Source organism: Ornithorhynchus anatinus, chromosome 9 (genome assembly GCF_004115215.2).
Source record: "Ornithorhynchus anatinus isolate Pmale09 chromosome 9, mOrnAna1.pri.v4, whole genome shotgun sequence".
Lineage (NCBI taxonomy): Eukaryota > Metazoa > Chordata > Mammalia > Monotremata > Ornithorhynchidae > Ornithorhynchus > Ornithorhynchus anatinus.
The window spans coordinates 59994625-60012669 of NC_041736.1; positions in this window are offsets into that span (position 1 = coordinate 59994625).

An 18045-nucleotide genomic window follows, 5' to 3' on the forward strand; every position below is an offset into this window, starting at 1 on the left:
ACTGAGCTCACAGTCTGGGGTGTGGGGGAGGCAGGCAGGCATCAAAACAAGGAAACAGGCATCAGCAGCATCAATTGAAATAAATAGAATTACTTCCTCATCACCGTTCCGTACTCTCCCTCCACACGGCACACCTATTTCCTTCAGTTCGTTCATTCTATCGTATTTATTGAGTGCCTACTGTGTGCAGACACTGGACTAAGCTTGGGAGCGGACAATTCAGCAACAAAGAGAGACAATCCCTGCCCACACCAGGTTGTCCCATGTGGGGCTCATAGTCTTCATCCCCATTTTACAGATGAGAGAACTGAGGCGCAGAGAAGCAAAGTGACTTGCCCAAAGCTGACAAGCGGCAGAGGCGGAATTAGAACCCATGACCTCTGACTCCCAAGCCCACCCTCTTTCCACTAAGCCACGCTGCTTCTTAAAATATATATATATATATATATCAAAAAAAGTAAACAGGTATCAGTAGAAATAAATAGAATTACTTCTTCATCACAGTCCCACACTGCCCCTCTACACCGCACCCCTTTTCCTTCAATACATTCATTTATTCAGTCGTATTTATTGAGGGCTTACTCTGTGCAGAGTATTGTACTGAGCGTTTGGGAGAGGACAGTTCAGCAATAAAAAGAGACAATCTCTGCCCACAACAGGCTCACTTCCCTTTTTCCCCCCAGTCCCACCCTCTCACTCCATACTGCACCCCCTCACTTCCCCGCATCCCCTCTACCACCCTCCCAGGGCTCCCTCGGCCCCGTGGGGGGAAAGACAGACAAAAACCTCCTTCTGGGCAGCCAATCTATCTGGTTTTTTTTTATTATCCTCTCCCAACCGCTTAGTACAGTGCTCTGAACACAATAAGCACTCAATAAATAGGACTGGATGGAGGAGCCCATTGTTGGGTAGGGATTGTCTCTATCTGTTGCTGAATTGTACTTTCCAAGCACTTAGAACAGTGCTCTGCACACAGAAAAGCACTCAATAAATATGACGGAGTAAATGAATACACACACACACACAAAATGAAATAAAAACCACCAGCCCCAACTAAAGAGCGATGTGAAATGAATCCACCCGAGTCTATCATAAATCTCTCACCCCCATTAATGGCTCAAGGCCGCGGAGGAGAATTTTGATTTTGGGTTTGTGACATTTGAATCTTGGGAAACCTCCAAATATATCTCCTTCCTCCTATTTAGCTTGATGATATTGTCTTGTTGGTTTTGTTCTGTTTTGCTTTGCCGTCCATCTCTCCCGTTCAGACTGCGAGCTCGTCGTTGGGCAGGGATGGTCTCTATCTGTTGCCGAATTGTCCATCCCAAGCGCTTAGTCCAGCGCTCCGCACGTAGGAAGCGCTCAATAAATACTACTGAATGAGTGAATGAATAGTTTTGTGGTCCTGAGGCAAGTTTGTTTCCCATCACTCTATCTCCCCAAAAGAGAGCCGGGTTGAGAGCTCATCATTTCCGTGTCAGACATCATCATTCCGAACCGGCGAAACTTAGGAAAACAAGCTTAAGCATCGAAAGAAACATTGGGACTATTTTTATAAGCAACTGCGTGTTTTAGTGCTCGTCGTACCTGAAGTGTTGATGAATATGTCAATGTTGATAAATATGCCCACGACTAGAGTTGTGTTTCTGTTGAACAGAAATAAAACACTTTTTAAAATACCGGATGAGAAATGGCTCGCGCGCAGCGTCTACACCTACAGGGATAGCACCCTAAGAGTAGTCATCGTCGTCATCATCAGAGGTATTTATTGAGCGCTCACTATGTGCAGAGCGCTGTACCGAGCGCTTGGGAGAGGACGGTACAACAGAACTGGCGGATACCTTCCCTGCCCTCAGTGACTTTACAACCTTGAGGGGAGACAGACATTAATATACATGAATAATTTCTGAGATATAATTTAAAGATAGGTACTTAAAGAGCTATGGGGCCGAGGGTGGGGCGAATATCAAACGTCCAAAGGTCACAGATCCAAGTGTTTACAGGTAGTAATTCTACCCAATCATAAAATGGAGCTAAGCGAACTTGACTTATGGATTTCATTCATTCAATCGTATTTATTGAGCGCTTACTATGTGCAGATCACTGTACTGAGCGCTTGGGAAAGTACAATACAGTTTAAAAGAGAGACAATCCCTGCCCACAGCGAGCTCACAGTCTAGAGGAGGGGGAAATTTCTGGAAAATTTCTGGAAACTCCAAGGAGATGTTTTCATTAAATTATGAAGAGTTCTGTGTCCTCTTTGCCAAGACGGCTTTTCCAAAAAAAACGAGTTTCAAAGCCCGTGAGAGTAAGTCCACCATTTATTTTGATATGCAGAGTTACGCGAATGGCCCCGCTGAGATACATAAGAAAAAGCCTTTCCAGCAGAAAGCTTTGGGATCCCCCGACAGTAGAAGACCAAATACAAAAAATAATCACCGGGCACTGTGGACCTGTTGGTGGAGCCTGTTATTTTCCAGAGAAATGACAGGCCCCTCGGGAAATATGACTCAAAAAAATAACTTCACTTTCTAGTACTGGTTTTGCTCTGACGTATCAGATTGCTGGTCTAACTCTGGTATCGGTTGAATTTTGCAGAGAGTTATCTTCTCGAATCTCTGTGGCAGGGCTTTACTGCGATGTCTATCTTTGTTGTCTTCTTAGATGAATGAGGAGAGCGTTATTAAGAATGACTGTTGCGTTTTGTCACCAAGAAACCAGAGTATTCCCTCCGACTCATCCAGTGTGTGATTATGTGTCCCCGGGAGTATGGATTGTTATTAGGCCTAACATTTTGCCAAGTAATCGATCCCATTCTTTCCGAGCTTCTTTTATCGTTTGATCGTTTTTAGATCGTAAACCCCACGAGGGACAGGGCCCACTTTTAATTCTCACCTGCGTAATTTCTCTCAGCATTCAGTGCAGTCCTCTGCACAAAGTAAGTGCGTAAAAGATCTTTATTCCTACAGTCGTTTGATGTTGCGGCACAGTGGGAGGTGGCCTTTGGCCCCAGATGGAAAATATTTTTGAAAATTCTGGTGAAGAAAATACACCCCAGGGGCTCCTGAGTTTTTAGGTATTTTTTTGGTCAGGGTTCCTCCGTCTCGGTTATAGCCAGGGCCAGTGATCAGCACTGACGTGGTTCATATAATGATAATATTGATGATATTTGTTAAGCACTTGCTGTGTGCCAAGCCCTGTTCATCAGGTTGTCCCACGTGGGGCTCACGGTGTTAATCCCCGTTTTACAGATGAGGTCACTGAGGCACCGAGCAGTGACGTGACTTGCCCAAAGTCACGCAGCTGACAAGGGGCGGAGCCGGGATTAGAACCCACAGCCTCTGACTCCTAACCCTGGGCTCTTGCCACTAAGCCACGCTGTCTGCTGCGTGGCCTTGGGCAAGTCACTTCGTTTCTCTGGGCCTCAGGTACCTCATCTGTAAAATGAGGATTAAGACTCTGAGCCCCACGTGGGACGTATCCCTGTCTCTGTCCCTGTCCCACCTGGGCTCACAGGCATAATAGCGTGGCTCAGTGGAAAGAGCCCTGGCTTGGGAGTCAGAGGTCATGGGTTCGAATCCCGGCTCTGCCACTTGTCAGCTGTGTGACTGTGGGCAAGTCACTTAACTTCTCTGTGCCTCAGTTACCTTATCTGTAAAATGGGGATCAACTGTGAGCCTCAGATGGACAACCTGATGACCCTGTATCTCCCTCAGCCCTTAGAACAGTGCTCTGCACATAGTAAGCGCTTAATAAATACCAACATTATTATTATTATCATTATTATCATCCCTGTTTTGCGGATGAGGAAACCGAGGCACAGAGAAGCAAAGTGACCTGCCCAACGTCCCACAGCAAGTGACTGGCTGAGCCGGGAGTAGAACCCAGGTCCTCTGAGGCCCGGGCCTGTGCTCTTTCCACTAGGCAACGCTGCTTCTGTGTACATATCAATACCTAATAATAATAACATTGGTATTTGTTAAGCGCTTACTATGTGCAGAGCACTGTTCTAAGCGCTGAGGTGGATACAGGGTCATCAGATTGTCCCATATGGGGCTCACATTTTTTAATCCCCATTTTTACAGAAGAGGTAACTGAGGCACAGAGAAGTTAAGTGACTTGCCCAAGGTCACAGAGCAGTCAGTGGCGGAGTCGGGATTAGAACGCACGACCTCTGACTCCCAAGCCCGTGCTCTTTCCACTAATACGTAGCTAGGCATTATATATTTCTGATTTACATTAGGGCAGGGATCCCCTCCAACACTTAGAATGGTGTCTGACACATAGTAAGCGCTTAACAGAAACCATTTAAAAAAAAAACCGCGCCTGCCAACTCGGTTTTATTATCCTCTCCCCAAGCATTTAGTACAGTACTCTGCCCACTGTAAGCGTTCAATAAATACCACTGATGATGAGTAATGACTATCTACCCCTCTAAACAGTGTAAACCTGTGTGGGCAGGGAATGTTTCTGCCAACTCTGTCGTATTGTACTCTCCCAAGCACTAAGTGCAGTGCTCTGTACATGGTAAGGGCTCAAAAAAACTCCACTGATGATGAGTAATGTCAGTCTACAGGACTGTAAACTCCTGCGGGCTCTGTTTTATTGTACTCTTGTACTCTCCCAAGTGCATAGTACAGTGTTCTGCACCCGGTCAGCGCTCAACAAATACCATCGATGATGAGTGATATCTGTCTCCCCGTCTCGACTGTAAGCTCGTGTGAGCAGGGAACGTGTATGCCAGCTCTACTGTATTATACTCTCCTAAGCGCTTAATACAGTGATCTGCACACAGTAAGTGCTCAATAAATACCATCACGATGATCCCAGGGGACTTGGGTCTTAAATCAGTTGGATCGGCTAAATCCGTCCCTATCACAGGACGAGCTTGTTGGTTCTAGATAGAAATTCCACGCCAGACATGCATACCAGACAAACACACATATACCATATGTCCAGATCATTCATTCAATAGGATTTATTGAGCGCTTACTACGTGCAGAGCACTGGACTAAGCGCTTGGAATGGACAATTCGGTAACAGAGACAATCCCTGCCCATCCTGAATGGTTCAGGCGTGTCTTATAATGATGACAATTGTGGTATTTGTTAAGCGCTTACTATGTCCTAAGCACTGGGGTAGGTAGAAGCTAATCAGGTTGGACACAGTCCCCTTCCCACAAGGGCCTCCCAGCCTAAGGTAGGAGGGAGAACAGGAATCGAATCTCGATTTCACAGGCGAGGAAACTGAGGCCTAGAGAAGGGAAGTGTCTTGGCCAAAGGCCCACAGCAGGCAGGTGACAGGGGTGGGATTGGAACCCAGAACCTGTGACTCCCAGGTCTGTGCTCTTTTCACTAGGCCACGCTGCTGCTGCTGCTGCTGCTGCGGGCGTCCTGGTCAGACAGGAAGGGGCAGGGCTATAAATGCTTTATCCTCTGACAGAATAAATCCTTGAGTTTTGCGGGAGTTACGATCCCGCCGGCGGAAGCTACGGACTTGGAACACACTGTTTTCGAATAGCCTTTCTTCCTGACGGTGACCCGCACTAACCCCGCTGCCTCACAGCATCTCCACAGAGTTTTTGTTGACATCAAATAGGAGTCGAAGATTCTAATCCCGTGTCCGTACGATCAGGGCTCAGACCGAGCAGATCTTCGAGATTTTTTCTCCCCTCGGAAAAGAAAAAGGAATTGAGCGTTGTTGCCACATAGGGCAGGCTCGTCCTCACCTGCACCGCTTCGTTCGTTAGGCAACACTTGCTCTTCCTGACACTCCTGTCTGCTCGAATCTTCCGATCGGGGATAGAGAACCTACATGTCCCCGAAATCTGAAGTCTCCAACTCGGAGGTCCATCCTTAGAACGCCACCTTTCTCCTCCTGCTCGTCTTTCTCCGTCTCTACACCTACACTCCACCATGATCTGCCCTCCCTAATTTCTAGATTTCTATTTCAGCTTAAGCCCCTCTCCCCTTGACCCATTTCCCCTTCCCCTCCACCGTAGCCTGGACCACCCCATCCATCGCCACAGAGCTCCAAGACCTTGGCTGCCCCCTCTAGAAGTGACCCCCGATTAGACTGTGAGCCCATCATTGAGCAGGGATCGTCTCTATCTGTTACCCAGTCGTCCTTTCCAAGAGCTTAGTACAGTGCTCTGCACATAGTAAGAGCTCAATAAATATTATTGAATGAATGAATGAACGACCCTTTCCCCCCCAGTCACCGCAACCCACGACTCCCTCCTGTCCCCGTCCCAGAACTCCATCCCCTTCCTCCTCATGGATTTTTAATTGTTTAACTGTTTTGGGATTAAAACTGTGAGCCCCACGTGGGACAACCTGATCACCTTGTATCCTCCAGCTCTTAGAACAGTGCTTTGCACATAGTGAGCGCTTAACAAATACCAACATTATTATTATTATTAGACCCTTGCTCTTTGCCCGAGGCCACGCCGCTTTGGTCAACGGCCCGGCAGGCAGAGAGCACGCCGGGAGGGCGGCCCGTCGGGGGGCCGGAGGGAAGGCGACGGTTACGACGGTGCTTTTCTCCAACCACCTAACCAACTAGTGGTGTCAGATCCACTTCTTTTGGGAAGACCAGACTCCCTCCGGCCTGGGTAGCCCAAGTTGCCGAGAAGGGGAATTAACACATGGTGGGGATGGAAGAGGAAGCAGAAGTTGATTAGATCCTATCTGGGGGGCAGGTGTGGTTGGTTGGCTTTTCTTCCTTCGTGGAGAAGAGCCTGAAATTCCCAAAACTGCCTCCCACGGAAACAAGGTTCCTCTCCACACACACACCCCCAGAGGCGACCGTATTCTGCCCCCAAAACTAGAAAAGCTCTACTCCAGCAGGTTTCAGCTCACGGGTGCCTTGAGCACCGTTAATTACAATAATAATGATAATAATAATAGTCTGTGTCAAGCACTGTTCTAAGCGCTGGGGTAGAAACAAGATAATCAAGTTGGACATAGTCCCTGTCCCACCTGGGGCTCCCAGGCTTCACCCCCATTTTACAGATGAGGGAACTGAAGCATGGAAAAGTGAAGTGACTTCCCCCAGCTCCCACAGCACACAAGTGGCGGAGCCGGGATTAGAGCCATCCCAGGTCATTTAACCTTGGGTTCTAATCCAGGCTCCGCCACTTGCCTGATGCATGACCTTGGGGAAGTCACTTCACCTCTCCCTGGCTCGGTTCTTCATTTATGAATTGGGGATAAAATACCGTCTCTCCTTCCCTCTTAGACTGTAAGCTCCATGTGGGACAGGGCCTGTGTTTGATCCGATTTTATGGTATCTACCTCAGCGCTCAGCCCAGGGGTGGGAATACCGTAAGGACCGAACAAATGGCCCAATTTTTATCGTCGGTATTCTCTGTCTTGCTCAAAGGCTGGGCCGCGCCCTCAACGTCTGAGGGTGGATGTAATGGCAGGGCATAATTATTATAATAATTATGGTATTTGTTAAGCGCTTACTGTGTGCCAGGAAATGTACTAAGCACTGGGAGGGATACAAGCAAATCGGGTCGGGGACAGCCCCGTCCCACGTGGGACTTACGGTCTCAGTCCCCATTTTCCAGATGAGGTAAATGAGGCCCAGAGAAGTGAAGTGACTTGCCCTAGGTGACACAGCAGACCAGTGGCAGAGCCCGGATTAGAACCCACAACCTTCTGACGCCTAGACCCGGGCTCTATCCACTACGCCGTGCTGCTTGGTGGAAAGCCCAGAGGAGAACCGTTGTTCCTCCCTGACGGTGTTCTGCCTGGGAAAATAATTCAGCCGTGTTTATCGAGCACTTATGTTGTGCAGAGTGCTGTACTAAGCGCTTAAAAATAGGAAGGGAGACGCACAGAGAGGTTGGGCTCTTTGGGAACGTGCAGAATACAGTCGAGGAAACCGAGGCCTAGAGAAGTTAAGTGACTTACTCAAGGTCACACAGCAAGCATTTGGCAGGACTGGGATCGGAACCCAAGTCCTCTGACCTCCAGGTGCAGGTCTTTCCGCTAAGCCAGGCGGCTTCAGGTCTACTAACTCGATTTCCCTCTCCCCAGGGAAATTGATTGATTGATCAAAATTCTGTTCATTGACAGACTTCAAGCTCCTTGTGAACTATAACTTGGGGTTACAACTTGGATTTTTGGCGTACTTTCCCAGGAGGTTTTAGTGCACTGGGCCCAGTAGGTGTTCAATACAGTTAATTCCTCATCAGAGGAGCATTTCTACCAATTCTGCTGCAGTGTGCTCTCCAAAGCACTCAGTACAGTGCTCTGCACATAGTAAGCGCTCCAGGAAATATCCTGATGATGATGGCGATGAGTGTCTCTGTGGACATGGGGTTCACTGAGGGACATCCCAACCTTCACCCCTTCTGCCCGGCCCCGACCCCTCTGCGGAAAGCCGGGCCTGGAAGTCAGAAGGACCTGGGTTTTAATCCCAGATCCACCACTTGTCTGCTGGGTGACCTTGGACAAGTCACTTCACTTCTCCGGGCTTCACTTACTTCGCGGATTAAGCCCTTCAACACCAGGGACATGGACTGCGTCCAACCTGATTAGCTAGTATCTACCCCCAGTGCTTAGTACAGTGCCAGGCACCCAGTAATCGCTTAACGAATACCATTCAGAAAAAAAAAGAAATGAAATGGAAAGGCAAAATCAGGAAGCAGAAGTCTGACGGGGCTGGATAGGGTGAAATACAGTCATATTCACAAGAGGGAAGGTGTTTTGGGAACAAAGGTTACTTCTGCTCTAAATTTGGGAACACTACTGCAATTATAATTGTGATATGTATCAGGTGCTTGCTCTGTGTCAAACACTGTACTAAGCGGTGAGGTACATACGAGATAATCAGGACCTATAAGGGACTCACCGTGTAAGTAGGAGGGAGAAGAGGTACTAAATCCCCATTTTGCAGATGAGGAAACTGAGGCCCAAAGAAGTGAGGGCCACACGGCTTCTCTACTGTACCTTCTTACCTCCTCATTAACTATAGCAGATGTAGTTTGGGCTAAATCCCGGTTTCCAGGCGACCCCTCCTTTAAAAGTGATCTGATGCTTTTATGCTGCTGTGTTTATTTTTGGGTTTTTTTTAATGGTATCTGTTAATAATAATAATGTTGGTATTTGTTAAGCGCTTAATATGTGCCGAGCACTGTTCTAAGTACTGGGGGAGATACGGGGTAATCAGGTTGTCCCATGTGAGACTCACAGTCTTCATCCCCATTTTACAGATGAGGGAACTGAGGCACAGAGAAGTTAAGTGACTTGCCCAAAGTCACACAGCTGACAAGCGGCAGAGCTGGGTTAAGAACCCATGACCGCGGACTCCCAAGCCCGGGCTCTTGCCACTGAGCCACACTGCTTCTCTAAATGCTTACTATGTGTCTGGCACTGTTCTAAGTGCTGGGGCAGATACAAGGTAATCGGGTTGGACTCAGTCCCCGTCCCACATGAGGCTCCCAATCTTAATCCCCATTTTACGGATGAGGCACCTGAAGCTTGGAGAAGTGAAGCGACTTGCCCCAGGTCATGCAGCAAAGTGGCAGAGCCGGGATTAGAACCCAGGTCCCCTGACTCCCAGGCCCCGGGTTGTACCCATTAGGGTGGCGTGGCTTAGTGGAAAAAGCCCAGGCTTGGAAATCGGAGGTTGTGGGTTCTAATCCCGGTTCTGCCACTTGTCAGCTGTGTGACTATGGGCAAGTCACTTCACTTCTAAGGGCCTCAGTTGCCTCATCTGTCAAATGGGGATTAAAAGCGAGAGTCCCACGTGGGACAACCTGATGACTATCCCAGTGCTTAGAACAGGGCTTGGCACATAGTAAGCGCTTAACAAATACCCTCATCATCATTAGGCCACGCTGCTTCTCTTCACAACTGCCAGACCCCCTCCCAGAATGAAAAACCCTAACCAGCCCGACTGACTTCATCCCCCGGTCTTGGACGCCCCGAGGCCTCAAGCCGGAGTGAGAAAGGACAGCTGGGGAATGAATTCTCCTTGTGCCTGCCGTAAAACACACCCAGATGGTTCAGTCTCTCCGTCCTGCCAGGGTTGATGCAGAAAGCAGAAGTCGCTCAACGTATGACCTCGGAGGAACACATCAACCAAGTGATTCCATCCTCCACCCTCCTCCCCACCTGTTTCTCAAGAGCAATTTCAGCCTTGAGTCGATTAAAGTCCCTGAGGGTTGGGGCCGGGCGACCTCAAAAATGGCCTCTGTCCCCTCCTCCGTCCCCCGAGGCCGCAGAGTCTGGGAGCAAAAGAGAGGTTCATTGGAGTTCTGGCCTGAGCAGCGTGGCCTAGTGGATAGAGCACGGGTCTGGAAGTCAGAGGGACCGAGCTGTAATCCTGCCCCCGACATTTGTCTGCTGTGTGACCTTGGGCAAGTCACTTCACTTCTCTGGGCCTCAGTTTCCTCTTCTGTATAATCATAATTATGGTATTTGTTCAGTGCTTACTGTGCTTGCTCCCTTTGCTCTTCCCCCTCTCCCCTTGCCCCACAGCGCTTATGTATATATCTGTAATTTTATTTATTTGTATGGCTGTCTGTCTCCCCGGCTCTAGACCGTGAGCTCATTGTGGGAAGGGATTGTCACTGTTTATTGTTGCATTGTAGTTTTCCCAAGCGCTTAGTACAGCATTCTGCACACAGTGAGTGCTTAATAAATATGAGTGAGTGAATACATGTTGGACACTGTACTTAACGCCGGGGTGGATACGGCCAAATCAGGTTGGACACGGTCCCTGCTCCACATGGGGCTCCCAGTCTCGATCCCCATTTTCCAAATGAGGTAACTGAGGCCCAGAGAAGTGAAATGACTTTCCCAAGGTCACATAGCAGACAAGAGGTGGGTCCGGGATTGGAACTCCCAGGCCTACACTCTATCCACTACCTCATGCTGCTTCTCATGAGGATTCAATCCCTCTTCAATCCCTCTTCTCCCTCCCCTTTCTCCAGTGAGCCCCATATGGGACAGGGACCGTGTGGGACCGGATTAACTCGTCCTCCACCCCAGTGCTTAGTCCAGGGCTTGGCAAACAGTGAGCGCCTAACAAATACCGCAATCGTGATTATTATCGAGATAAGCCATTCGTACCAGGCCTGGCCTACCTACCATGTAGGGTAGTCACACATTGGGAATTTCCGGGATGTAAATATATGCTCATCCTGGGCAGGAAACTTATCTGCTAAAGCAGCATGGCCTAGTGATAGAGCACAGGCCTGGATGTCAGAAGGACCTGGGTTCTGATCCCGGCTCTGCCGCTGGTTGGCCACGTGACCTTGGATAAGTCACTTCACTTCTCTGGGCCTCAGTTCCCTCATCTGTAAAATGGGGATTAAGACTGGGAACCCTGTCTGGGACAGGGACTGTAGATATGTTAGCTCATATCTATCCTAACGCTTAGCACAGTTCCTGGTATATAGTAAACACTTCATGAATACTATTATTTTTTTTTTTAAAAAAGGTTGTAGGTAAAACAGCTTGTTCTCCTTGGCTCACCGGAACAGCCAGGACTTTGTGACGTTTTAGTGAAGAAGAAAGGATAGGGATGAAAGCAATCAGTCAATCAATTCTATTAATTGAGGGCTTATTGTGTGCAGAGCACTGTACTAAGCACTTGGGAGAGGACGAATAACGCAATTAGTAGACACGTTGCCTGCCCATGTTGAGAGTGGCTTAGTGGAAACGGCACGGGCTTGGGAGACAGAGGAGGTGGGTTCTAATCCCGCCTCCGCCGCTTGTCTGTTGTGTGAGCTTGGGCAAGTCACTTCACTTCTCCGGGCCTCACTTCCCTCATCTGGAAAATGGGGATGAAGACTGTGAGCCCCACGGGGGACAACCTCATTACCTCGTAACTGAGAACAGTGCCGGGCGCGTAGTAAGCGCTGAACAAATACCTTCATTATTATTATTATAGTGAGCTAAATGCTATGAGGGAGGGGTAAATAAAGGATGCACATCTCCTTGGGAAAAACCCCTCCCCCATTTCCCTCAAATCAACCTCCCTAGGTGACTCACTTTATGTACTCTCTGCACCTCATTAGCCTAGGCTCTCTCCTCTGAGTGACGAAGCCTTTCTAAAATTAATCAGTCATAAGAGACCTGCTTCACTTCAGGTTGCCCTTATAAGTCACACACTGGAAGATGGTTTCGTTCACCCAGCAGGCCTCTTCCGCCGTTAACCTTTAACTGCTCTCCTCCAGAGGGTAAACAGTGACTTCTGCCTGCTGCTGGGAGAGAACTTTCCACCCTGACCCGTCCACACCCGAGGCTGGTTTCCTCCCCTCCTCCTTTGTTTGAAACGTTGGCCCTTCCCAGCCTCTTTCCCTTCCTGCCTCTCCTCCTTCCTTCTCTCGCTCCCCTCCTTTTGTCTCCAAGCAGGCGGTTGCCTCCCACACCAGTGGAGGTAAATGGTTCTCTGTTTTACTGCGGCCCAGGACGGGGAAATGTTGGATAGGCATCTAAAATGGGGGTTAAATCCTCCTCCCTAAGACGTAGATGGTGAGCCCGCTGAGGGACAGGGACTGGGTCCCACCTGATCCTCTCGTATCTACCCCAGTGCCTGGCACAAAATAGGCATTTAACAAGTACCAAAACCACGGCTGTACTCCCATTTCTCTCCCCAGCTGAATGAATTCAGCTGGGGGGGCGGTCTTTGTCGACATCTTGGTATGTCGTGGGATTCTGGTTGGGTTTTTTAAAAATGGTATTTGTTAAGCGCTTACTTCGAGCCAGGCACTGTAATGATAATAATTATGGCATTTGTTAAGCGCTTACTATTTGCCAGGCCACTGTCGTAAGCACTGGGGTAGGTACAAGCTAATCAGGTTGGACAGTCCCTATCCCACATGGGGCTCCCGGTCTTAATCTCCATTTTACAGGTGAGGGAACTGAGGCAGAGAGAAGTGAAGTGACTTGCCCCAGGTCACTCAGCAGACAAGTGGGAGAACCGGGATTAGAACTCATTCGCTCATTCGTTCGATCGTATCTATTGAACGCTTACTGGGTGCACAGCCCTGTACTAAGCGCTTGGAAAGTACAGTTCGGTGACCGATAGAGACAACGGTCTCACAGGCCCGTGCTCTATCCACTAGGCCATACTAAACGCTGGGGTAGATACAAGCTAATCAGGTCGGACACAATCCCTGTCCCACGTGGGGCTCACGGTCTTAATCCCCAGGTTCCAGATGAGGGAACTTTAGTGGAAATTCATTCAGTCATGTTTATTTAGCGCTTACTGTGTGCACAATACTGTACTAAGTGCTTGGGACAGTACAGTATAACAACAAACAGACACATTCCTGCCCACTTTTGGTCTAGAGGAAATCTGCCCGTTCATGGGGCTTTAAGAAAAGCAGGCCCCTTCAGGAATGGCCAGCCCTAACAGACAGTATCGCGTACTGGGGTTTGGTTTCCATCTGTCTCATCTCCTCTCTCCAGGAGAGTGTGGGACTCTCAGTCTCCACCCCGAGAATGTGCCCTAGCATGCTTACTCCTCTTTGAAATGGATACCGGTTCAGTAGGGCAAAGTGTTCACGCAACAAATGTGTAAAAACAAACCCGACGTCTCCATCTGGGAGGATCCGGCCGGGAGGATCGGCTTTTTTTAAAAAAAAAGGTTATTTGTTTAGCTCTCACTAGATGCGTGGCACTATATTAGGTAAGCAGTGGGGTAGAAACAAGCTAATCAGGTTGGATGAAGTCCCTGTCCCACATGGGGCTCACCGTTTTCATCCCCATTTTACAGATGAGGTGACTGAGGCCCAGAGAAGTGAAGTGACTTACCCAAGGTCACTCAGCAGACAAGTGGTGGAACCGGAATTAGAGTCCAAGTCCTTCTGACTCCCAGGCCGGTGCTCTATCCGCTAGGCCATGCTGCTTCTCACATTCTCTCCTCTAATAATAATAATAACGCAAAGCACTGTTCTAAGCACTTGGGGGGGGGGGCGGTGGATACAAGGTGAACAGGTTGTCCCCTGTGGGGCTCACAATCTTCATCCCCATTTTACAGATGAGGTAACTGAGGCACAGAAAAGTGAAATGACTTGCCCAAAGTCACACAGCTGACAAGCAGCCGAGCCAGGATTAGAACCCACGACCTCTGACTCCGAAGCCCAGGTTCTTTCCACTGAGCCACGCTGCTTCTAGACCGCTTCTCTAGACTATAAGCTCGTCGTGGGCACGGAATGCGTCTCTTTATTGTTCGGTTGGACTCTCCCAAGTGCTTAGTAGAGTGTTCTGCACACAGTAAGCGCTCAATAAATACGATTGACCCACCGACTGAGGCTGTGGAGGAAGAGCTGTTCTCATCGTTCTCAGAGCTTCAGGTGCCCCCTGGTGACCCGGTTCAGGCTCATCACACGCTCGCCCCAATTCCCGGTGACCCCTAAAATTCTGTCCCGCAAGAAGGGTCCCCCTACCCTCCAGCTGCTGGTGATTCTGGAAATGCAGAGTTGTATTTTTGTTTAATTTTTTAATGGCATTTTTTGGCGCATGTTACATGTCAAGCCTTATTTTAAGCCCTGGGATAGATGCAAGTAATGGGGATGAAGACCGTGAGCCCTACGTGGGACAACCTGATTGCCTTGTATCTACCCCGGCCCTCAGAATAGTGCTTGGCACACAGTAAGCACTTAATAGATACCAGCATCATCATCATACAAGTTTATCAGGTTGGACACAGTCCCTGTCCCACATGGGACTCCCAGTCTAAATTGGAGGGAGGAGGATTTACAGATGAGGTAACTAAAGGCACGGAGAAGTGAAGTGATTTGCCCAAGGTCACACAGCAGACACGTGGCGGAGCTGAGATTAGGACCCGCTGACTTCCAGGTCCTTTTCCTCGTCTCCAACTCCCTTCTATTCCACCCTGACTTGCTCCCTTTATTTATTCACTCGTTCATTAATCAAGTGTGCAGAGCACTGTACTAAGCGCTTGGGAGAGAAGCAGCGTGGCTTAGTGGAAAGAGCACGGGCTTGGGCGTCAGAGGTCGTGGGTTCTAATCCCGGCTCCGCCACTTGTCTGCTGTGTGACCTTGGGCAAGTCACTTAACTTCTCTGTGCCTCAGTTACCTCATCTGTAAAATGGGGATTAAAAAATGTGAGCCCCACGAGGGACAATCTGATTCCCCTGTCTCTACCCCAGCGCTTAGAACAGTGCTCTGCACATAGTAAGTGCTTAACAAATATCATAATTATAATTATTATTACAGCAATATACAGTCACATTCCCTGCCCACAACGGGTTTACAGTCTAGAGTGGGGGAGACAGACAATATAAATAAATAAAATTATTTATCCCCCCAACTCCAAGCCCCACAACACATCCATGTCTGTAATTTATTTCTATTAATATCTGTCTCCCCCTCTAGAGACTGTAAGCTCATTGTGGACAGGGAATATATCTGTTTTATTGTTATATTGTCTTCTCCCAAGTGCTTAGTACAGTGTTCTGCACACACTATATACAACTGACTGGCTGTCTGACTTTCCACTAGGCCACACTGCTTCTCCAGCAAACGCTCCTGCTTGTCTCCTGCTGGACAAGCCTCAGTCAGGAGAGGATTTAGTTGGAAGCAGTTGGGGAGTAGTGGAATTTTCCTGTTCTGTACTCGGGAGGGCATCGGGCCGAGTCCGGTTTCAGCTCGTCCGTCCCCGCTTCCTGGCGGAGCCCCACGGGCCTTAGTAGGAGGAGAAGCCAAGGAGTCGGGGTAAAGCAAAAGCAGGGCGGGAATGCGGCCCTTGAATGAACAAGAATGGACACACCTAAATCGCTCCCTGCCGTGGGAAGCAGCGGGGCCTAGTGGAAAGAGCGTGGGCTTGGACGTCAAAGGCCCTGGGTTCTAATCCGGCCATTTGTCTGCTGTGTGACCTCCCTCGGGCACGTCAATTCGCTTCTCCGTGCCTCAGTTCCCTCCTCAATGAAATGGGATTGAAGACCGTGTACCCCATGTGGGACATGGACTGCGTTCGACCCGATTAGTCGGATCTACCCTAGCGCTTAGGGCAGTGTCTGGCACAGAGTAAGAGCTCCACAAATATCACACTCAGCTACTCATTAGCGTAAGCCCGAAAAGAGAAGACTGCTGAGAGTTGACGTTTATTTACTTTTCTTTTGCCCCCTCTAGAGCGTAAGCTCCTTGTGGGCAGGGAATGTGTCTATCAACTCCTTTGTATTGTGCTCTCCCAAGTGTTTAGTATAGTGCTCTGCACTCAGTAAGCGCTCAATATAAGTACGATTAGTTGGTTGATTGCCCCATCCCAAAGGTTGACAGCAAATAGGGATTTCATTTGCCTCTGGGGTGGGGATTTGGGAGTTTGGCTGATTTCCACCTTGGAACAGTCCCTGAATCGGAAAAAAAAAAAGACTGGGAATTAGAGAAAGGAAACCCGTCCAACCAGGCAGAAGCTACAGCAATAGTAATAATTATAACAGTAATGAGAATAACAACAATAATGATAATGGTAATAATAATAACCCAGGTTACTGATGGGGAAAATGAGGCCCAAAGGAAAGCAGTGTGACCCAGTGGATAGAGCAGGGTCCTGGGAGTCAGAAGGACCTGGGTTCTAAACCCGGCTCTGCCACGTGTCTGCTGGGTGACTTCGGGCAAGTCACTTCACTTCTTTGTGCCTCAGTCCCCTCCTCTGTCAAATGGGGATTAAGATTATGAGCCCCACGAGGGACAACCTGATGACCTTGGACCTATCCCGGTGCTTAGAACAGTGCTTGGCACATAGTAAGGGCTTAACAAATACCATTATTATTATTTCATTACTATTAACAAATGCCATAAAAACAAATAAAAGGGAAAGTTTGAACTGAGTCTTTTCTGGAACTCGGCCGTGCTCTATCTCTGCCCAGAAAGGAGTAGATTTGCAGACGGGGGTGATGGTGGGCATTTTGCTCTGCAAGCCATCCCTAGTTTCTGCCCGATATTTGTAAAGAAGCATGACTTGGTGGAAAGAGCACGGGCTTGGGAATCAGAGGTCATGGGTTCAAATCCCCGCTCTGCCACTTGTCAGCTGTGTGACTGTGGGCGAGTCACTTCACTTCTCTGTGCCTCAGTTACCTCATCTGTAAAAGAGGGATTAAAGACCGTGAGCCTCACACGGGACAACCTGATTCCCCTGTGTTTCCCCCAGCGCTTAGAACAGTGCTCTGCACATAGTAAGCGCTTAACAAATAACAACATTATTATTATTATTGGTCCCAGTGCAGTAAAGCTAGACACAAAGACCACTTCTACCTTAAAACAATAATCTTAATAATCATATTATGATGATGAGAGAAGCAGCGTGGCTTAGTGGAAAGAGCCCGGTCTTGGGAGTCAGAGGTCGTGGGTTTAAATCCAGGCTTGTCAGCTGTCAGCTTGTCAGCTGTGTGACTTTGGACACTTTGTTCCTCAGTTACCTCAGCGGTAAAATGGGGATTAAGATGGTGACCCCCACGTGGGACAACCTGATGACCTTGTATCTACCCTGGTGCTTAGTACAGTGCTTGGCACATAGTAAAAGCTTAACAAATACCATTATTATTATAATATTTAGTGAGCGCTTACTGTGTTCAAAGTACTCTATTAAGCACTTGGGAGAGGGCAATATAAGGCACATTCCTGCTCACATTCTAAAGGGGGAGACAGACATCAATATAAATAAATAAATTACAGACATGTACATATGTGCTGTGGGGAAGGGAGGGAGGCTGAAGGAAAGAGCGAGTGTGAGTGGCCCAGAAGGGAGTGGGAGAGGAGGAGAGGAGGGTTCAGGCAGGGAAGGCTTCCTGGAGGAGATGTACCTCCCCCTTAATCTTCTTCCCGTTCGGGGCGTCGGTTGCAAATTATGAACTCAGGGAGCAGGAGATTTGGGGACACGTGGCGATGGGCTGGGAGTCGGAGGATCTGGGTTCTAATCCCGGCTCTGCCACCACTCTGCTGTGTGACCTTGGGCAAGTCACTTCACTTCTCTGGGCTTCAGTTCCCTCATCTGGAAAATGGGGATTGAGACTGTGAGCTCCACGTGGGAAAGGGGCTGTGTCCAACCTGATTATCTT